Here is a 19,960-nt window from a genome sequence, read left to right as displayed (position 1 = left end):
GTGTTTAATCCTACAAGTTCAAGCAGTGCACTAGCTGAAAGATATTCTTGAATTGTCAGAAGGAAAGCAAAGCTGTTCAGTTTTCTGTTCAGCAATCAATTTTATGTTCAAAGCAAGCACTTGTATTGAAAATATTAATAGGAACATCATTATTAAAAGAAAAAATAATCAATTGAAAATAACTTTCAATTCTGTCAATTATGAAATAACTGAACTTTATATTAAACATTACATGCCATCCAGTAAATTGCTTACAGGGAAAGGAATGAAAGTGGACAATATTTGGAATTTGCCTAATTTCTTCTGATTATTATGAAAGGAGCTAAAAGAAATGTACAACTTAAATGAAATTATTGCATTTCTAGAGTTTGCAGCATTGTCCTACATGACTCTTTAAACTACAAAGAGCAGGTATGACTAATAAAAAAGTTTGCAAATTTTCCAATGACCTTTCTGTGGACTGAATTACTGAACTGGAACATTTAGGAAATGAACTGTCAAGATTTTTCATGCCTGCTATTACAGTGTTCTTCATTAAGGTGCATTTAAAGGTTTTGAAGATGAAAAATGTGCATTTTAGGCAAATTATCTGTTACTCATCTAGCACAGCTGAAGTTATTGTTGGCAATATCTTAAAATAATCAAATTGCCTCAAACATAACCCTCTCCCTGCCCGTTAGTGAGGTTAAGCATTGAAAATTGATGTATGTGGCCTCAGTGTATGTACAAACACATTGCGATTTTTATAGCAGTGTATTTTTGGTTGCGTATCTGCTTGAAGAGAGGCAAAATACCTCATTAAAAGCAATCTCCTGATTCAATTGCTCAGGAAAATCAGTAGCAAAATGGTGATGGATGTTCCTTTTACAACATTCCATACAGAGCAGGAGGTGCTGAAGTGCTTCCCTGGTCCAGAGTTGGCTAAAGTGGACTGGAAAAATTGGTTAAAAGACAAGTCAGCAGAGAAGCAGTGGCAAACATTTAAAGAGATATTTCATAACTTGCAACAAAAATGTATTCCACTGAAAAAGAAAAGACAGAATTTTATATGGCAATAGTACATGCTATTCTGTCAAAGGAAGGATTTCTAATCAAAGGGATCATACCATAGGTTACAAGGCTAAGCAACAATTCGATTTTTCAGGCTGCACCAACCAAAGAAATAGAGAGGAATCCAGGGAAGATTGTCCCTAACTCATTGTCCCTTGGTCCCTCACTCTCAGCTGGAGTTACTGTTGAGGGTTTGCAGCAAGGTAAGCTTTCCCAAGGAGAAAAGAAGAACAACTTCTCCAGTCATGCAGATATAGATGGAAGTGGCCAAGGAAGTCAGCAACCAAAGTGAGCTTTCTCCACCCTAGAGACTGTGCAATAAAGGGAACCAAAATTTCAGGAGGCATGAATACTTTTATGTGCCAAGGTCCACACTCTGTACAGATTTTCTGTCTCTGACCAAATATGGCCAGCCACTGACTTCAGCGGCACTGGTAAATCCTATCCCTGAGCAGGATTGGATAATGCTGGACTTTTCCAGCATTATCCTGCACAATCTCCTCAGAACAACACACTTCATAACACCACTCATTCCTCTCTCTACAGGCATCTCATATCCCCACTCACACTCCCCACCGTCCTATTGCCCCCTCAGAACCACTGACAAATGCTCCGACATTTTGAGACTTTCTGCCTGTATATCCTGTTCAGGAGCTATCAACTCCTTCCAGTTGGATCTCAGTGTCCAACCCCTTTCCCCTATGGAGGAGCGTGCTGCCAAGCCATGGTGAAGACTGGCAGCAAGTTGGCAGCTGAAGGTGAGTGACAAGTGCAGTGCCTTCCAAAGTCTTGATTATCATCCTTCAACCAATCTCTGGGAAGCAACACTTTGATCACTAGTCTGACATCTGGCCAAGGTTGTCACACTTCACTGTAACTGACCAAATCTTTCACAGCTCTGTACACCCTCCTCAGTAACTTGATGAGTTGCTGACAGTTTGGGAAACAGACTGCGTGACTTCTCTGAATCGCAGCAGGTGAGGTCACGGAATGAGGGTGAGGAAGGATGTGTGTGGGCAGTGTGTGCACGGGTGCAGTGACTTTAAATTGCTGGCCTCCTGATCCTCTGGAGGTTGAGCTCAGTAAGGTGAAATTCCTGATTCCAGGTAATTCCTCTTCATTCCAGGAAGCTTGAGAACCTTACCTCTGCATCTCCATTAGCATTGACTGGACCTTCATGTCCTCTAATGTTTTAGCACTGTTGTGCTTATGCAGACCTTCCCTACCTCCCCATAACTACAGAGCCAAATGTTTGTGTGGCATTCCTTTAACTTTTATTTTTCAGACTACCGGGTCATTTTCACATTTCTCTTTGTGGTGGCTTGCTGTGCACAAATTGACTACCTCTCTTGCTACATTACAACAGTAATGAAAGCATGAAAATACTCTGGTTGCGAAGCACTTTCACAGATTCATAAAATCCCTACAGAGCAGAAGGGAGGTTATTGGGCCCATTGAGCCTCCAATGACAACAATAACACCCAGGCCCTACCTTTATCACCCATGTATTTACCCCACTACTTCCCCTGCCCCTAAGGGGCAATTTAACATGGCTAATCAACAGAATCCACACTTTTGGAGTGTGGGAGGGAACCGGAGCATCCGGAGGAAACCCACACATAGATACGGGGTGAACATGCAGACTCCAATCACAGACAGGCACCCAAGGCCAGAATTGAACTTGGATCCCTTACACAGTGAGGAAGCAGTGCTAATCATTGTGCCACCTTGAAATTCTGCAAGAAGTTTTATATAAATACAAGTCATTCCTTTCTTTGATTGGATTATATATTTAAAAACAACTTATGATATCAGGTTGGAGAAATTTCGAGAAACATGTCATAACTCCTTAATTAACACATTCAGTGTAAGGCCTAGTGCCAGTAGCCCCAAGCCTAGCAGCTGAGGCCCACAGTGGCACCCAGCATTTCAGCTCCAAGTCCTGGCATAATTTCTTGTCAGAAACCAGGCCTGTTCTATGAGTACATATCAAGGACAGCATGATGAAGTTGGACACTAAATGTAATACATTGCAGGAAGCATTTTCATTTCGTACGCCTACAGACAAATAATAAAAATACATGAGCTTGAGTTTTGTTTTCACCATCTGGGCATAAAACATTGCCAGTGCAAAATGCAGAGAGGAAAATCAAATGAGAAAGGTCACATATCCATCTCATAGCTCATTAAATCTTCCTTCCATTCATGGATGGAGAAGTGGAGTGGTCTATTATGGATGCACCATTCCCCTGCACTAACCCTCACCCTCTGAGTTTCCTCTCTGTACTTTTGCTAAGTGATAGGTTAGATACAAGAGGTAAAAGTTAGAATGTTTTCCTTTATAGTTGATGGAAAAACAAATGAACTTTAAGTCTTACCTGCCTCTTCACCATCAGAATTGAAATAAGAACAGAGGAAAATCTCAGCAAGTCTGGCAGCATCCGTAAGGAGAGAAAGCAGAGTTAATGTTTTGAATCCTTTTGGCCCTTCATCAGAACTGAAAGGAGGCAGAATATGTTAGATCAGATTCAGTTCTTATGAAGAGTCAAAAAGTGGTGGGTAACCTATGGCCCTGGGGTCCACATGCGGCCCATCTGGATTCTAAGTGCAGCCTACAAGACATTGTACTGACTATTGCCTATGCGCAGGGTTGCCAAATTCTGCTGATTTCTGTCTGCAAAGTTTTTTTCCTATCTGTGTGACTGGAGTCATATGCACATAAGGCAACAGCAAGTGAAGAGAGGTGCATGCTGATTGCTCACAACATTGACTATGGGAGCCATGCACTTATAATTAATTCTTATTTCGTTTTACCATTTGAAATTGATGACAGTTACATTAATATGGAAATGATTAATCACTTTCTATAATATATCATGAAATTCACCCGAAAGTCACGCTGGTTAGATGCATGGGCCGTGCTAAATTTTCCCTCAAGGTACCCGGAAGGTGCCAGAGTGTGGCGACCAGGGGATTTTCACAATAACTTCATTGCAATATTAATATAAGCCTACTTGTGACACTAATAAATAAACTTCAAACAGAAATATTCAGCATGTACAAATCTTATTCATAGGGTCATAGTTAGTCAACAAGTCTGACTTCAATCTTGCGGCTTACGGGGATGCAGGAGGGCCACTCATGTCGTCCACTCACTAGCCTAGGTTTTCTATCACTGAGCTAAAGCAAAATCACTTTCACATATAAATTATGGTGTGATTTTTTTTTTAAAGTGGATTGTGTTTCTCAAAGTTATTAATTGATTTCAATTACACTACTGTGAAGTGCTTTGGGACATATAGTTATTTGTGAATTTCTGTAAATAGCAACCTTAGCCTTGTATATTTACCTGGGCAGGATTCAGCAGAGATTTAAAAGTGTCTTTTATGAGTTGTTCCATCAAGTTCAATGAGAATACTACACAGAAAATGATAAATACACAATCCAAATTGGCAGTCATTTGAACCTCTACTTGAATTCATCAGTGAAATGCACCCTTCATCTGTATGGGTAAATGAAAAGCTCTCAATCCACTTCAGATTCTTCTTGAATAAAGTAAATACACCTGAAACTAGGTCTATTAAGCAGATTGTTTGCATTTCTTAATTATGATGCAAATAAATTACAGTAAATGAGCTTTTATTGTCCCTTGAAAGCCCTGGTGTTGAGAGATCAATCCATTACGTTCATCGCTTTGAATTGCTGTGACTGAATTATGATCATTGCTTGGTCTTCGTCTCCGGTCTTTCACTCCTCCTCTGTCTTGCCCACTTATTGACAAACCAAATGCAGCAGGTAAGCAAAGAACCAAATTCTGTTTCTTTTTTGTACAATTAACTTAGCAATACTGTCCAAAATCAAAGTTTATCTTTTTGATCAGTTAGCGAGCAATTTTTATTAACTTCCTTTCTGGCTGTTATAACTCCCATGACATGCATGGGGAATCACTGTAGGACTCATTGAATACAAGCTTGGTAATTAACAAAGCAGCTGGAGCTCGTATACCGAGCCCTATATAAAGCAGGCCCCTGAGTGGGTCCATTAATTCCATTGTCCCAGTTAGAAACTGTCGCATTCATCACAGGCTTGTAATTTTTATTTCACTTTATTTTGTGCAATAAAGCACTGTTCTTTTACAATTGACTCTTAAAATTATTATACTTGCTGGAATTTTACCGCCTTGCCTGCCCACAACTCGGAAGATCCTGCCTGGAGAATGTTGTTCTGCAAGCCTCCACCCTCCCCAATGCTGAGGTGGGCAAGGGGATAAAATTCTACTGTCTCAAAGTAAAAGATACAGAAATATTACTGACAGATTTCCATTATACTGTCTAGTTGAGAATCAAACAATCAGGACTTGAATAAAATAGGCACTACAGAAAAGGCAATGTCCAGATCTCCACTCCCACTCTTTCAATTCTAAATGTTTTGAAAATGAGAGAAAAGTTTAAAAAATTTGGAACAACTCTGGGTAAAATTATAAAGTTTCTAGGAGGTCCAAAGAATGTGCAGTAGCATATCCAAATGTGTGAAATGCCCCCTAGAGGTGCTTTCACAGCATTCCACTCTAGAATCAAATAAACCCTTAGAAATTATTTTTGGGAGAATCTCAGCCTAAATTAGCACTGTCATGAAGGAATGCAAGAGTACAACCACCATCAAACTTTACAAGATCACTGAAGTTGAATTAGATTTCAGTTTCTGTCAGGGAGTTTCACATGATGTGGCTTCATTCAGGAGACAGCTCACTATGAAAAGGATGGTGTGTGCTTAAACTGGACCAGATGCTGGGCAAGACGACAGATCAGTGACAATCACTGATTGCTGTGCATACACATGGATTTGGGCCGGTGTCTGTGGGAGTTTGCGCCTTCTCCCTGTGCTTGCGTGGGCTTTCTCCGGATGCTCCGGTTTCCTCCCACACCCCAAAGATGCGCTATTAGGCTGATTGGCAGTAATAAATTGTCCCTAAATTAGTTTCCCTCAATGTGGATGGCCATAAAACATTAGATAAGGTTCATGGGTGGAGGGGGGAACTGGCGGTGTTAAGATGGCGGCGTGGGCTCGTTGGGCCGAAGGGCCTGTTTCCCAGGCTGTTTTTGTTCTTTGTTCTTTGTTCTTTGTCTCTGTTTCAAATCTTTCACACCCCATGCAACCATATTATGGAGTTTGCTTTGCTTTGATTTTAATGTGTCAATTCTGCCCATTTGGTATTTCAAAAGACTATTTTTGTCTCCAAACACTAAGTAATCGCATTCAACCTGACAGCACAAATTATCTGATACTTAAAGAACAACAATACTTTTCAGTTTATAACTAAGTTTGATTCAAAGTTAAATGGTGATTGAAGGTGTTTTCAATAATTTCGAAAGCTCAGCGAAGTCAAATATATTTATTGGGGTATTAACTCGTTTCCTAAGTTGTAAAAGAAAGCCTGACTCGGGGTACATGTGCATAGCTCCCTGAAAGTTGGCACCCAGGTTGATAAGGTTGTTAAGAAGGCGTACGGTGTGTTAGCTTTTATTGGTAGAGGGATTGAATTTCGGAGCCGTGAGGTCATGTTACAACTGTACAAAACTCTGGTGCGGCCGCACTTGGAGTACTGCGTACAGTTCTGGTCGCCACATTATAAGAAAGATGTGGAGGCATTGGAAAGGGTGCAGAGGAGGTTTACCAGGATGTTGCCTGGTATGGTGGGGAGGTCTTATGAGGAAGGCTGAGGGACTTGAGTTTATTTTCATTGGAGAGAAGAAGGTTACAAGGTGACCTAATTGAGGCATACAAGATGATCAAAGGATTGGATAGGGTGGACAGTGAGAGCCTTTTACCTCAGATGGTGACGGCTAACACAAGGGGTCATAGCTTTAAATTAAGGGGTGGTAATTATAGGACGGCTGTCAGAGGTAGGTTCTTTACTCAGAGGTAGTAAGGCCGTGGAATGCCCTGCCTGCAGCAGTTGTGGACTCGCCAACTTTAAGGGCGTTCAAATGGTCAGTGGATAGGCATATGGATAACATTGGAATAGTTTAGGTTAGAGGGTCATTAGATTGGTTCCACTGGTCGGCGCAACATTGAGGGCCGAAGGGCCTGTACTGCGCTGTAATGTTCTATGTTCTATGTTCAATGCCGATGACTGATTTTGAGAAGGGTTAATTCAGCCAAACAATAAATCACAAAACAGAAATATTTCAGTGCCGGAAGCAATGCTAAAGCTTTACTACATGAATTCTGTTTCCAAGGCTGCTAATCCTTTAATTGGAAAACACTAGGCTGGGCTTCAAGTTGTCTTTAAAGCATTAATGCAAATTCAAATCTAAACCATGCCTTTTCACTGCCTGTGGCACTATGGGATAAAATAAAGAAATGTTATTTTGACTGCAGACAGGTTGTCTAGATTAAAACTCCATTTGGCTTTGAACTGAGTTAACAAATTATTGCTCCTTGAATGACAATGGAATTATTATTTATAAATCTCAACCAGAAAGAGAAATGGTTTTGATTTCTAACAGAGAATGCAAGCTTGTGAGAAAATTTAATATCTCCAATGGTTGTGGCATGAAGGGAAATCCAATTGCACACTGTTTGACGCATCAGCCAGCCTCAAGAAAGGCAGACAATGATCGGGATTCTCCGATCATGTTTGCCCCTCCACAGCTACCAGTGAGAACAGAGAATTTGGCACTCAGCCAAAATTCCATTCACTGCAGCGGGACCGGAGATTCCCAGCTGCAGGCAACGTTGGAGAATTCCGGGCAATATGTATAAACTGGTTTAAAACGTAGAAACTAGAAGGACGAGTAGGCCATTCAGCCCTTCAAGCTTGCTCCGCCATTCATTTTGATCATGGCTGATCATCAAATTCAATATCTTGATCCCCCTTCCCCCCTTATCTCTTGATCCCTTTAGCCCCAGGAGCTATATCTAATTTATTCTTGAAATCACACAATGTTTTGGCCTGTGTGGTAGTAAATTCCACACTTTCACCATTCCCTGGGTGAAGAAATTTCTCCCCACTTCAGTTCTAAAAGGATTACCCCTTATCCTCAAACTATGATTCCTAGTTCTGATCCCCCACCTTTGAGAACATTCTTTCTGAATCTACCCTGTTACATCGGTTAAAATTTCACAAGTTTTTGTGTGATCCCCTCTCACTTTTCTAAACTCCAGTGAATATAATCCTAACTGACTTAGTCTCTCCTCATATGGCAGACTGCCATCCAAGGAAAACTGGTAAACCTTTGCTGTACTCCCTCTATAGCAAGGATATCCTTCCTCAGATAAGGACACCAAAACTGCACACTATACTCAGATGTGGCCTTGCCAAGGCCCTGTACAATTGCAGCAAAATATCCCTATCCCTAGACTCAAATCATCTTGCGATGAAGGTCAAATTACCATTTGCCTTCTTTACTGCCTGCTGCGCCTGCATGTTTAATTTCAGTGACTGATGCACAAGGTCACCAAGGTCTCATTGAATATCCACCCTTCTCAATTTACACCCATTCAAGTAATAATCTGTCATCCTATTATTGCTACCAAAGTGGATAAACTTTATCCATGTTATGCTGCATTTGACTACACACTGAGCCTGTCCAAAACATGCTAAGCATTTCTGCATCCTCCTCACAGCTCACCTTACCACCCAACTTTGTCTCATCTGCAAATTTGGAGGCAATATATTGTTTCCTTTTCTGAATCATTAATATATAATGTGAATATTTGGGGTCCTAGCACAAATAACTATGGTACGCCACTAGTCACTGGCTGCCAATCAGAAAAAGGTCCATTGATGCCAACTCTTTGTTTCATATCTGCTAACCAGCTTTCAATCCATGTCATGATATTACCTACAATCACATAGGCTTTAAGTTTACATAGTAGTCTGTTACATGAGACCTTGTCAAAAGCCTTCTGAAAGTCTAAATAGACCACATCTACTGGTTCTCCTTGGTCAATTATACTTGTTACATCCTCAAAAAATTCCAATAGATTCATCAAGCATTATTTCCCTTTTGTAAATCCATGCTGACTTTGTCTAATTATACCATTGCCTTCTAAATGCCGAGTTATGAAATCCTTGAAAATGGACTCTAGCAACTTCCCCAATACCAATATTAGGCTAAGGTCTATAGTTTCCTGTTCTTTCCCTGCCTCTCCTTTTGAATAGCAGGCTCTCATAACCTCATTTGTAGGAACCAGTCCAGAGTCCAAAGAATACTGAAAAATGGCCATGAATGGATCTGCTATTTCCAAGGCCACTTCCTTATGTACTCTGGGATGAAGATTATCAGGGTCTGGAGGTTTATCCACCTTCAATTTCTACAAAACCATTTCTCTACTAATGTTGATTTCTTTCAGTTCCTCATTAAAACTTGTTTCTCTCAGAACTTCTGATACATTAATCAGGCAGCATGGTTGGTGCAGGTTTGGAGGGCTGAAGGGCCTGTTCTTGCGCTATAATTTTGTTGTTCTTTGTTCAATTATTCATACCATCCTTTGTGAAGACTGAAGCAAAGTATGAATTTAATCCCCCAGCCATTTCTTTATTTCCCATTGTGAATTCTCCCATATTTGAATGTAAAACATGGAAGTAAACTATTTCCTGCTTTATTCAGAGGAATACGTTGTGAACAAATAAGACAATCTTTCCTGCAACTAAAAGTTTGGCTTCTGTTGGGTGTAATGTGATGATCGGTCTCTGTGCAATAAGTAGGTCTGGTTTATGTACATTGTACAGAGAAATTTTAAAAATACTGTTTTCTTTTATAACTGGTGCTGATCATATAACCATGTAAGAGACATAGAAACATAAAAGATAGGGGCAGGAGGAGGCCATTCAGCCCATCAAGGCTGCTCCACCATTCATGACGATCATGGCTAAACGTTCAACTCAATTTCTACTTCCTCCCCATAACCTTTGATCCCGTTCACCCCAAGTGCTATATCTAGCTGCCTCTTGAATACATTCAATGTTTTGGCATCAATTACTTCCTGTGGTAATGAATTCCACAGGCTCACCACTCCTTGGATCAAGAAATGTCTCCTTATATCCATCCTAAATGGCCTACCCTGTATCCTCAGATATATTTTGGTGAAAAGATATCAATTGGGTGTTGTTACTTAATGAGTCTAAATCTATCAACCATACATTGTTGCAGTTTGAAACAATGGGCAGCATTTTCCCGTTTGGAAACTTTTCAACTCATTAATTATATGTCAGCGAAGAGTTAATCGAATTTCATGATGCGGTTGGCAGTGATTCACCTGCCCTGCTGATACCTCATTGGGTTGAAGGTCTTGGGTCATATTTAACAACACCTGCAAGCACACTTACTTACTGCAAGTCAGGCATGTGCTGATGAGTAAAACCATAGATATTGAATCACGAGCTTTCATAGCGCTGCTCCTTCCGCAGGTGAGTCCAAACCCTTGTGATTCCAAATAAACCTGGTGAATTTTAACCTGGTGTTGTAAGGCATCTTACTGGGCCTTTTAATAAGTATTTATTAGATGGAAATGAATGCAAATATGGTTCCCAACATAGATTAGCGGGGAGCTTGCCCACCTTTAAGCTGCCATTAAAGTCACGAGAACAAAATTCCAAACTGAATTCCTGCTGGTGGGAAACTGACTTTTCCCAACACGCCAGATTTAATGCCTCCACTGGCCATGGTTCCTGCTGATGGTGAGAGCAGGAAGTTCCACCCAATGATTTTAAAAAAGTGACCTACAACATCTTTGAATAAAGGTGAGATGTTGTCATGTCTGCAATTGAAAATTGCCAGTAGGTGGCAGAATATTTCATAACATCAGAATATTCAGTTCTGCTTCTTAATGATCCGGTCTGATAATGTTTGGGGCAAAATAATGACTGAAAGTAGAACGTGAGTTCTATCTTCATTGGACAAAGGGCATTGTAAAATAAAAAGCCTGGATAATAACAGCCTACAAAAAGATCTTGGTTGCAACTCTTCTATAAACTTGAACCAGGTAACATTCTTAACGTAACACAGATTCAGAATGTAAGAAATAGGAGCAGGAGTAGACTTTTTGATTTATCATGTCTGCTCTGCCATTCAATAAGATCATGTCTGATTTGACTGTGGCCTCAACTCCACTTCCCTGCCTGCCCCCTATAATCTTCATAGAAACATATAAACAAAGAAACTAGGAGCATGAGTAGGCTACTTGGTCCTTTGCATCTGTTCCGCCGCCATTCATTATGATCATAACTAATCGGCAAATTCAATATCCTGAGACCACCCCCCCCCCCCCCCGCCCCCCTTTCCCCGTTATCCCTTGATCCTTTTAACCTGAAGAGCTCTACTTAATTTCTTCTTGAAATCACACAATGTTTTGGCCTCAATTACTTCCTGAGGTAGCAAGTTCCACAGATTCACTACTCTCTGGGTGAAGAAATTTTTCCTCACCTCAGTTCTGAAAGATTTACTCCTTATCTTCAATCTATGAGCCCGAGTTCTAGACTTCCCCATCATTGGGAACATTCTTTCTGAATCCACCCTATCTAATTCTGCTGGAATTTTGTAAGCTTCTATGATATCCCCTCTCACTCTAGTGAATATAACCCTAACCGAGTTAGGCTATTCTCATATGACAGACTGCCATCCTAGGAATCAGTCTGGTAAACCTTTGCTGCACTCGCTCTATAACAAGGACACCCTTCCTCAGATAAGGACACCAGAACTGCACACAATACTCCAAGTGTGGCCTCACCAATGCCCTATAAACATTGTAATAAAACATCCCTACTCCTATACTCAAATCTTCTTGCTATGAAGGCCATCGTATCATTTTTTTTACTGCCTGCTATACCTCTGCATTTACTTTCAGTGACTGATGCACAAGGACACCAAGGTCCTGCTGAGTATCCACCTCTCTTTATTTACTTCCAGACCTTCTTATTTTTGCTACCATAATGGATAACTTCACATTATGCTGCATCTGCCATGCATATGCTCACTCACTTGGCCTGTCCAAACCACATTAAAGTATCTCTGCAACCTCCTCATAGTTTACCTTCCCACCCAACTTTGCATCATCTGCAGATTTGGGGATAATACATTAAGTTCCCCTTTCCAAATCATTGATATATAATGTGAACAGTTGGAGTCCTAGCACAGGTCCCTGTGGTACCCAACAACTCACTGTCTTGTAATCAGAAAAAGACCCACTTATGTCAACTCTTTGCTTCCTATCTGCTAACCAGCTTTCTATCCATCTCAAGACACTACTGCATCAAAGGAAAATCAAGCCGGTTATTTAACAGGAACTGATCCATTACCATTAATTTTGTGCTCCCAGTGAAGTTGAAGCTAATGTAAGTCCACTTTTCAAAAAGGGGGATAGAGAGAAAACAGGGAACTATAGACCAGTGAGCCAATGTCTTGCGCTTTAACTATACATAGTAGTCTGCTATGTGATACCTTGTCGTAAGCCTTCTGAAAGTCCAGATAGATGACATTTACTGGTTCTCCTTTGTCAGCTCTAGTTACACGCTCAAAGAATTCCAATGGATTAGGATTTCCCCTTTGTACATCCATGCTGACTTTGTCTGATATACACAGCTTTCCAAATGGTGAGCTATGAAATCCTTGATAATGGACTCCAGCAATATTCCCAGTACTAATGTTAGGCTCACTGGTCTGTAGTTCCCTGTTTTATCTCTACCTCCCTCTCTGATTAACAGGCTTACATTCGCTCCAACTTCAGTGGAAGCAAAAAATTGGTGATAATGGGTCAGTTCCTGTTAAATACCCTGCTTGATTGTCCTTTGATGGTTGAGTTTCATTTTTGCCCCCTAACATTAGCCATTAAATTTGCCAGAAGTTTATTGCACCTTATAGAAATTTGTGTCCTCTCAACTGAAATGCGTTTTCTTGCATAAATCCTCCTGTTAATGTCAATCTGAAAAGAAAAGCACAAATGGTCATCAATATAGGATTCCTCATATAAATTTCCATGCTGCCTCAGGCAAAGGATTAGAGTTTCTGTCTGCATTTCCTGTTCCCTCAGATTTGTCCACATAAATCTTACAAGTAGTGGCTCAGCTTATTATCATTAATACAATGGGTTAGATTTTCAAAAGGAAGTCAGGAATCCCAAACCCAGATTAATTATGGATCCTCAGCCCATGTCTGAATGATGTCACTGTGGTGTTGTTGAGTGGGATTCTCCGGTCCCATTCATACCCATCCCACTACCAGCAAGAATGGAAGAGTTGGCACTCAGCCAAAACTTCATTCGCTGCAGCGACCAAGGAGAATCCCAGCTGCAGGCAACGTTAGAGGGTTCCAACAGTTATCTTTAAATGTAAATAGGCTGACTGCACAGAAGTTGAGTTTAGGGTCCAAACACCAGGTGCATCCAGGAGATATCAATCACCTGTCTGATATAAGAACTTTGCATCACAGAAAATGGACATGTTCATTGCCACATGTAAAATCAAGTACTAACTGAGACCAGTTTAGTCTAGTTTGACTATACATACACAAATGGCAAGGACAGGGTGCTATTACACTCTTACACACCTCGCTGCTTAATGAGCAAGTTACACAATGTTCAAATTCTATGAAACTCATATGTAGTGTTTGTTTTTCATTTATTTACAAATCCAACATAACCACTAGTTTCCCATTTCAAAGAAAACACCTCCTTCCTTGACCCAAACATTCTGAACCTTAGGGAGGACCTGAGTCAGAGGAAAAGTTTTCTCCAACAAAGACTGCTTTTGACCTTGATCTTCAATTACATCTAGTGCCAGTGATGAAACAGGCGGTTGGAGGGTGCCTGTGCCTTGCTGAGAAGAGCAGGCCACTCACAAATGTCCAGGAGGATAAAGAAAATGTAAAGTGGACATTGATGCCAAGTTTGGTTTGACTGAGAGTAGAGTAGAATTGTCAAGAATAAAAATCTTTAGCCTTTGAAATCATTGCATTTCTTCATAACATTATGTCGACTTAATGGAAATTCAAATGAAACTTACTTTCCACAATTTGTGATGTCGCAATCTACTTTAGAGAATTAGTTTATTTGTAGTTACATATTTTTTTCTGAAACATGTGACACTCAGAGGAGTGGAAAGTTTGTAGAGAATGGAGGTTTGGAGAAATGTTCTATGCTCTAAAAATGGAAAGGACGAAGCAAGTGGTTGAGGCCATGAAGGCGATTAAATTCTAGGTGAGGAATTTTAATTTGAGGTGTTATGGGGGACTGTGAACCATTTTAAGTCAGTAAAGGACAAAGGTGGCGTGTTTGAATGACCTCGTGTAGTTTAGGGTACAGGCTGCAATTTTGCAAGTGCTAAAGTTTCCAGTGTGTGGAAGAGATTTTTCAGGAAACAATTGGAGTGGTTGAGTCTATGATACATTTTGTACTAATTGGTTCATCATGTATTGACACAGATGATTTCACCAAAGGTGGGGAGATTATATAAGATAAAGGGTTCAGCACATTTGGATTCATCACATTCTATTACTAGGAAATACAGCACAGAAGCAGGCTATTCAACCAACCACTCCATACCAGCCACACATTATTAGTTACAGACATTGTTATCAGTCACATGTTTGAAATTGGACATTTCTATCATGAGACGCAACATAGTAACAAACTTGTGGGCTGACAAAAAAAAGGATCATTTTCCATTTTTAATTTTACTGTTTGATCTATTTATGATGTTTTAGAAACATAGAAAACATTGTACAGTACATCACAGTACAAGCCCTTAGGCCCTCAATGTTGTGCCGAGCTATGTCCAAACCCAAGATCAAGCTATCCCACTCCCTATCATCCTGGTGTGCTCCATGTGCCTATCCAATAACTGCTTGAAAGTTCCTAAAGTGTTCGACTCCACTATCACAGCAGGCAGTGTATTCCACACCCCAACCACTCTCTGAGTGAAGAATCTACCTCAGACATCCCTCCTACATCTCCCACCATGAACCTTATAATTATGTCCCCTAATAACAGTTACATCCACCCAAAGAAATAGTCTCTGCAAATAACAATTGGACAACTTTGGATAAAGTTATTTATTCACTTTGTACAAGTTGTTTGAAAACTTGTAGTGCAAAAGGTTCTGGACCCATAGTGGTATATACTGTCTTTTTTTGTTTTTATTCCAATTCAATCAAATCAAGTCCAACTAAGAGTCTCAACAAGTTGGAACATTCCCAATCCAAGTTGACAAGACAGGGCTCTTACCTTCTGTCTTGGGCTTGATCTACATAATTTAAGCTGATTGGAGTAGGTGTAGCTCCTCCCCCAAGGTTTGATCTCATTTGCATCTTAGCCAAAAGGCCAAGATGCCACTTTAAAAATTACTTTGAAATGAAGCTGAAATGAAGCAGAAGTGTAACCTAATGACTTCAACCAAGCACAGCATGTCAATACTACACTTGAGAATGCCTGTTTCATCAGTTTCATGCAAATTACATTGTATATGGAACATTGGAATCCAGTAGTCTATACAATATTATTTTTCTTTTAATTCCGTCACTGTGACCCCTCTCTGTTTTCTCAAGTCTTGCATCAGTACATGCTGAAGTACAACAGGAAATCCAGATGCCTGGACCATGTGCCAAGTGTCCATTTTGTATGTAAGCTCAGCTGATATTAACAGAGGAAATCATGTGCTGGTCCAATTTCACATCCCCACCCCAACCACTGGACAGCCATATATTTCAGCTTCGATAGCTCATTGCTAAATAGAGAGTATAAAGAAGATGTTTTTAAAAACTAGTTTCACAAAAGTAAATTAGCATGTAATGAAAACTATCCTGTTGTTTGTGTAAAAGCTATCAGAATTCTCAGCTAGGTTTTAATTTTGTTTTTCAATAGAGCAATCCATATGAGTATGATTTATTTTTTATTGTACTTGCGCAGGAGTTGGTCATTCTGACTGTTTATACACTTGTCAATTTGACCCCACATTTTGCATATAAAAGGACTGCTGTCATATTTGTACAAGTTTATAAAATGAGAATATATGATCAATTTTCCAATTTGTTTCACATTTATCCAAGTTAAGCTATGCATTGTACTCAACTACCTCTACAATGTCAATTGATAATTACGGTAGTGAAATTATTCAAGGGTAATCAAAGAATTTAACTTTTTATTCTTTTTAAGGCCACCAGGTGGAGCTATGGACAGACTTTGTGGGTTCTAAATCTGAAGGTGTTTTGTCTTTGGGGAAATTTCATCATATCTTGTAGAGAGATAAAATGTACACGGAATTATGTTGTAGGTTAGAGGAAAATTTGTAGTAAATTTGTAGTAAAGCTAGAAGGCTACTTCTGGCCTTCCTCTGGATATGTTGGATATTGGGCATAGATGATTTTCAAACATGCTGAATCAGATTTTAGTTTTTACCTACTCATGAGCTGGTTGGCTGCTGTATTTTTGCAACAGAGGTGGGGCAGGATTTTCCACGTGTCTCCAGCTCCCCTCCACCCCCAGCCCCACACCCACCCCACTCCCCTCCCACCCCGGATTTCCTGCCACTGGTCTCACCAATGGACCAATGACAACATGGTCTTCCATTGTTTGCACCCTCCGCCACCAGGGATCCCAGAGTGGGCAATCCCTGTCAGCGGGACCAGAAGAACCCGCTGGGGGGAGCAGCCTGAAAACTCACATCAATACTGTTTGCCTGCATTGCAGATACAGGGACATCAAACAGAAATGAGTAAATATCACTTACTAAGGAGACCAAATTTACTGAACATGATGGAGAGAGGGCACCATAGTTGGCATTGACCAGTTTGTCCAAAGGGCTTGTTTCTGTGCTATATTGCCCTATGATTCTGACTCTATGACTTAGTGCATCTACCTAGTGCACCATCACAACTGTGATAGTATTTATCAAACAAAATAAGTGGGGATGTAGAACTCCATAGAGGAAACCTATTAATGTTATTGCAATTTTACCACTTGAAAAATATCACACAGGACTTAACTTTAGGAACATATTTACCTTCAATAATATTAATCATAGCTTATTTTCCAAAGTCATTACAGGAGTTGTCTCAAAACTTCTGATAAATGATCTGAAGCTGCAATTTAAATGGCAATTCTATGGCCCAAGTCTTTAGATTTAAGAATCAAATATTTTATTGTTTTAAGAACTGATCTCCTACTGTGCATTAGTATTGTTAACTTGGTTGGCAATCCAGGAAACTGAGTTGAAATCCCGCCATAGCAGTTTTAGAAATAGAAGACTTCCTTGAAAAAAAAACCTGGAAATAATAAAAGTGGTAACAGCAAGAGTAACCACAATGCTGATGGGCTGTCAAACAAGCTGAGCTGATATAATTACATCCTTGGAGGAAATAAACCTGCCATACCTATACATTCTGAAAACATCATTGACGCTCAGTTGTATTTTTAAATAGCCTAGTCACCCACTCAGTTATATCAAACTGCTTTCAAGGCACTTGCAAATGGACAATAAATGCGAGCTTTGCAAATAATATCCACACTCTTAGAAGAGCGCTGTAAGGTTTGTGCATCTGGCATCAATTTTAACCAACTGGGACAGTTTATTAGTTATTTAAAGCAGATAGATATGTTGTAACTCTTGTAACTAAATTGTTGGTCACCTCACTGTTGCATACCGAAATAACTTCAGCATATTTCATTGCAGAGTGGATTCATTCATAAAATGTATATTAAATGTGCCATATGAATATAAGTTGGTGAAAAAATGGGTTGCGATCTGGCTTTTATGCTTGGCAGCTGTTGTTCTGAGCGATTCCATCAGGTGGCGCTATGGATGGACGTTGTGGGTTTTAAATCTGAAGGTGTTTTGTCTTTGAGGAAGTATCATCATATCTTGAAGAGAGATAAAATGTACATGGAATTATGTCATAAGTTAGAAGAAAATGCCATTGTCACTTTACAAATATATTTAAAATTGAGGTAGAATAGACAGACAAACATCACTTGAGGAAGATGTGTGTCATAGATGTGACAGAATCCCTACAGTGTAGAAGGAGGCTATTTGGCCCATCGAGTATGCACTGACCACAATTCCATCCAGGCTCTATATCCATAACTCCATGTATTTACCCTGCTAGTCCTTCTGACACTAAGGGGCAATTTACCATGATTAATCCACCTGACCTGCACATCTTTGGATTGTGGGGAGAAACTGGAGCCCCCGGAGGAAACCCATAGAGACACGGGAGAATGTGCAAACTCCACAGAGTCAGTCACCCGAGGCCAGAAGTCAACCTATCTCCCTGGCACTGAGAGGTAGTACTGCTAACCACTGTGTCACGATGCCACATTTATAACATTTAGAATTGTTTTCCATTTTAACACTTATTCTTTGCTGAATGTTCGGAAATGAATGTAAAGACTGAGTGATGGTCCTGTGCTGTGCCACAAATTCAGTTTGTGGCAGACGACAAGTTTGTGGTTACAGTTGTCTCGCATATTCAGCTGGTGACACCACAGGGAAAGTAGAGACAGGAATTTTCCCATCACAAGTAAAGAAAGGAGTATTCTACAGGCTCTTGTCCACCACCCGGTGGTCAGTCGGAGGTTGGCATCTTCAGAGTGTTGGGAGCAGCTGGTGGTCCTGCCTTCTCAGCTGGGGGAATGGTGCAAAATGGAAAGAAATTGACTGGACAACAAAGGGACAAGTAAATATTTGCATTTATTATACGAGAATTCTTCCAACTGATATTTGAAAACAAGTGAAATATCGACAGGTCTCCTCATCTCCTTATACTAATAAAAATTCAAGTGCAGTAACTTGATTGTAAACCACATTCTTTTGTCCAAAGGACTACAAAATAATGTTTCAAAGATTTTTTAAAAAATGACAAATATTTCAAAAATCAATGCATAAAAACAATGGAATTTAATGTGTAGCAATAATGAGAAACAAATTTAATTTTTTAAAATAATCACAACTAGTGTTTAATTTCATTAGTCTCCTACTGTTAAATTATGCAATTATGAATGATTTAAGATTGTGCTACTTTAGCCCTAGGATATTTATTCTGTTTTCTCTGCAACCTCTTCTAGAAGAACATTCCAGCACAGGTGGCAGAGGAGGATTCTGGAAGAAGTTGACTCAATCACCTCGACTGTACTGTGGGCAATGGAAGTACTGGTGTCAAGGAGTAGTTAAGCCCAAGGCACTATAGAACATAGAACATAGAACATTACAGCGCAGAACAGGCCCTTCGGCCCACGATGTTGCGCCGACCAGTTAAAAAACAATGACCCTCTAACCTCAACCAATCCCTTTTCATCCATAAACCTATCCACGGATCTCTTAAACACCCCCAAACTAGGCGCATTTACAACCGTAGCAGGCAGGGCATTCCAATCCCTCACCACCCTCTGGGTAAAGAACTTACCCCTGACATCCGTCCTATAACTACCCCCCCTTAAGTTAAAGCCATGCCCCCTCGTGCTAGCTTTCTCCATCCGAGGAAAAAGGCTATCACTATCCACCCTATCTAAACCTCTAATCATCTTATATGTTTCAATAAGATCCCCTCTTAGCCGCCTTCTTTCTAGCGAAAACAACCCCAAATCCCTCAGTCTCTCCTCATAGGACCTCCCCTCCATACCAGGCAACATCCTGGTAAACCTCCTCTGCACCCTCTCCAAATCCTCCACATCCTTCCTATAATGTGGGGACCAGAACTGCACACAATACTCCAAGTGCGGCCGCACCAGAGTTGTGTACAGTTGCAACATGACGCTGCGACTCCTAAATTCAATCCCCCTACCAATAAACGCCAAGACACCGTATGCCTTCTTAACAACCTTATCTACTTGATTCCCTACTTTCAGGGATCTATGTACACATACACCTAGATCCCTCTGTTCATCCACACTATTCAGAGTCCTCCTGTTAGCCCTATAC

The 19,960-nt window shown here is 40.3% G+C and overlaps 1 long non-coding RNA gene across 1 annotated transcript in view; it reads right to left on the bottom strand.

Annotated features, from left to right (window-relative positions):
* Positions 1-19,320, bottom strand: part of LOC145357037 (uncharacterized) — a 447,747-nt gene extending 428,427 nt beyond the window's left edge. Inside the window, exon 1 of the long non-coding RNA XR_013889237.1 lies at positions 19,225-19,320. This is a non-coding gene — a long non-coding RNA (uncharacterized LOC145357037). The remainder of the gene's footprint in view (positions 1-19,224) is intronic.
* Between the last annotated feature and the right edge of the window lie 640 nt (positions 19,321-19,960).

This window comes from Carcharhinus amblyrhynchos, chromosome 22 (genome assembly GCF_965287045.1).
Source record: "Carcharhinus amblyrhynchos chromosome 22, sCarAmb.v2.hapA, whole genome shotgun sequence".
NCBI lineage: Eukaryota > Metazoa > Chordata > Chondrichthyes > Carcharhiniformes > Carcharhinidae > Carcharhinus > Carcharhinus amblyrhynchos.
Note: the sequence above shows the minus strand (reverse complement) of the source record. Positions and strands in the feature narration are given on the sequence as shown.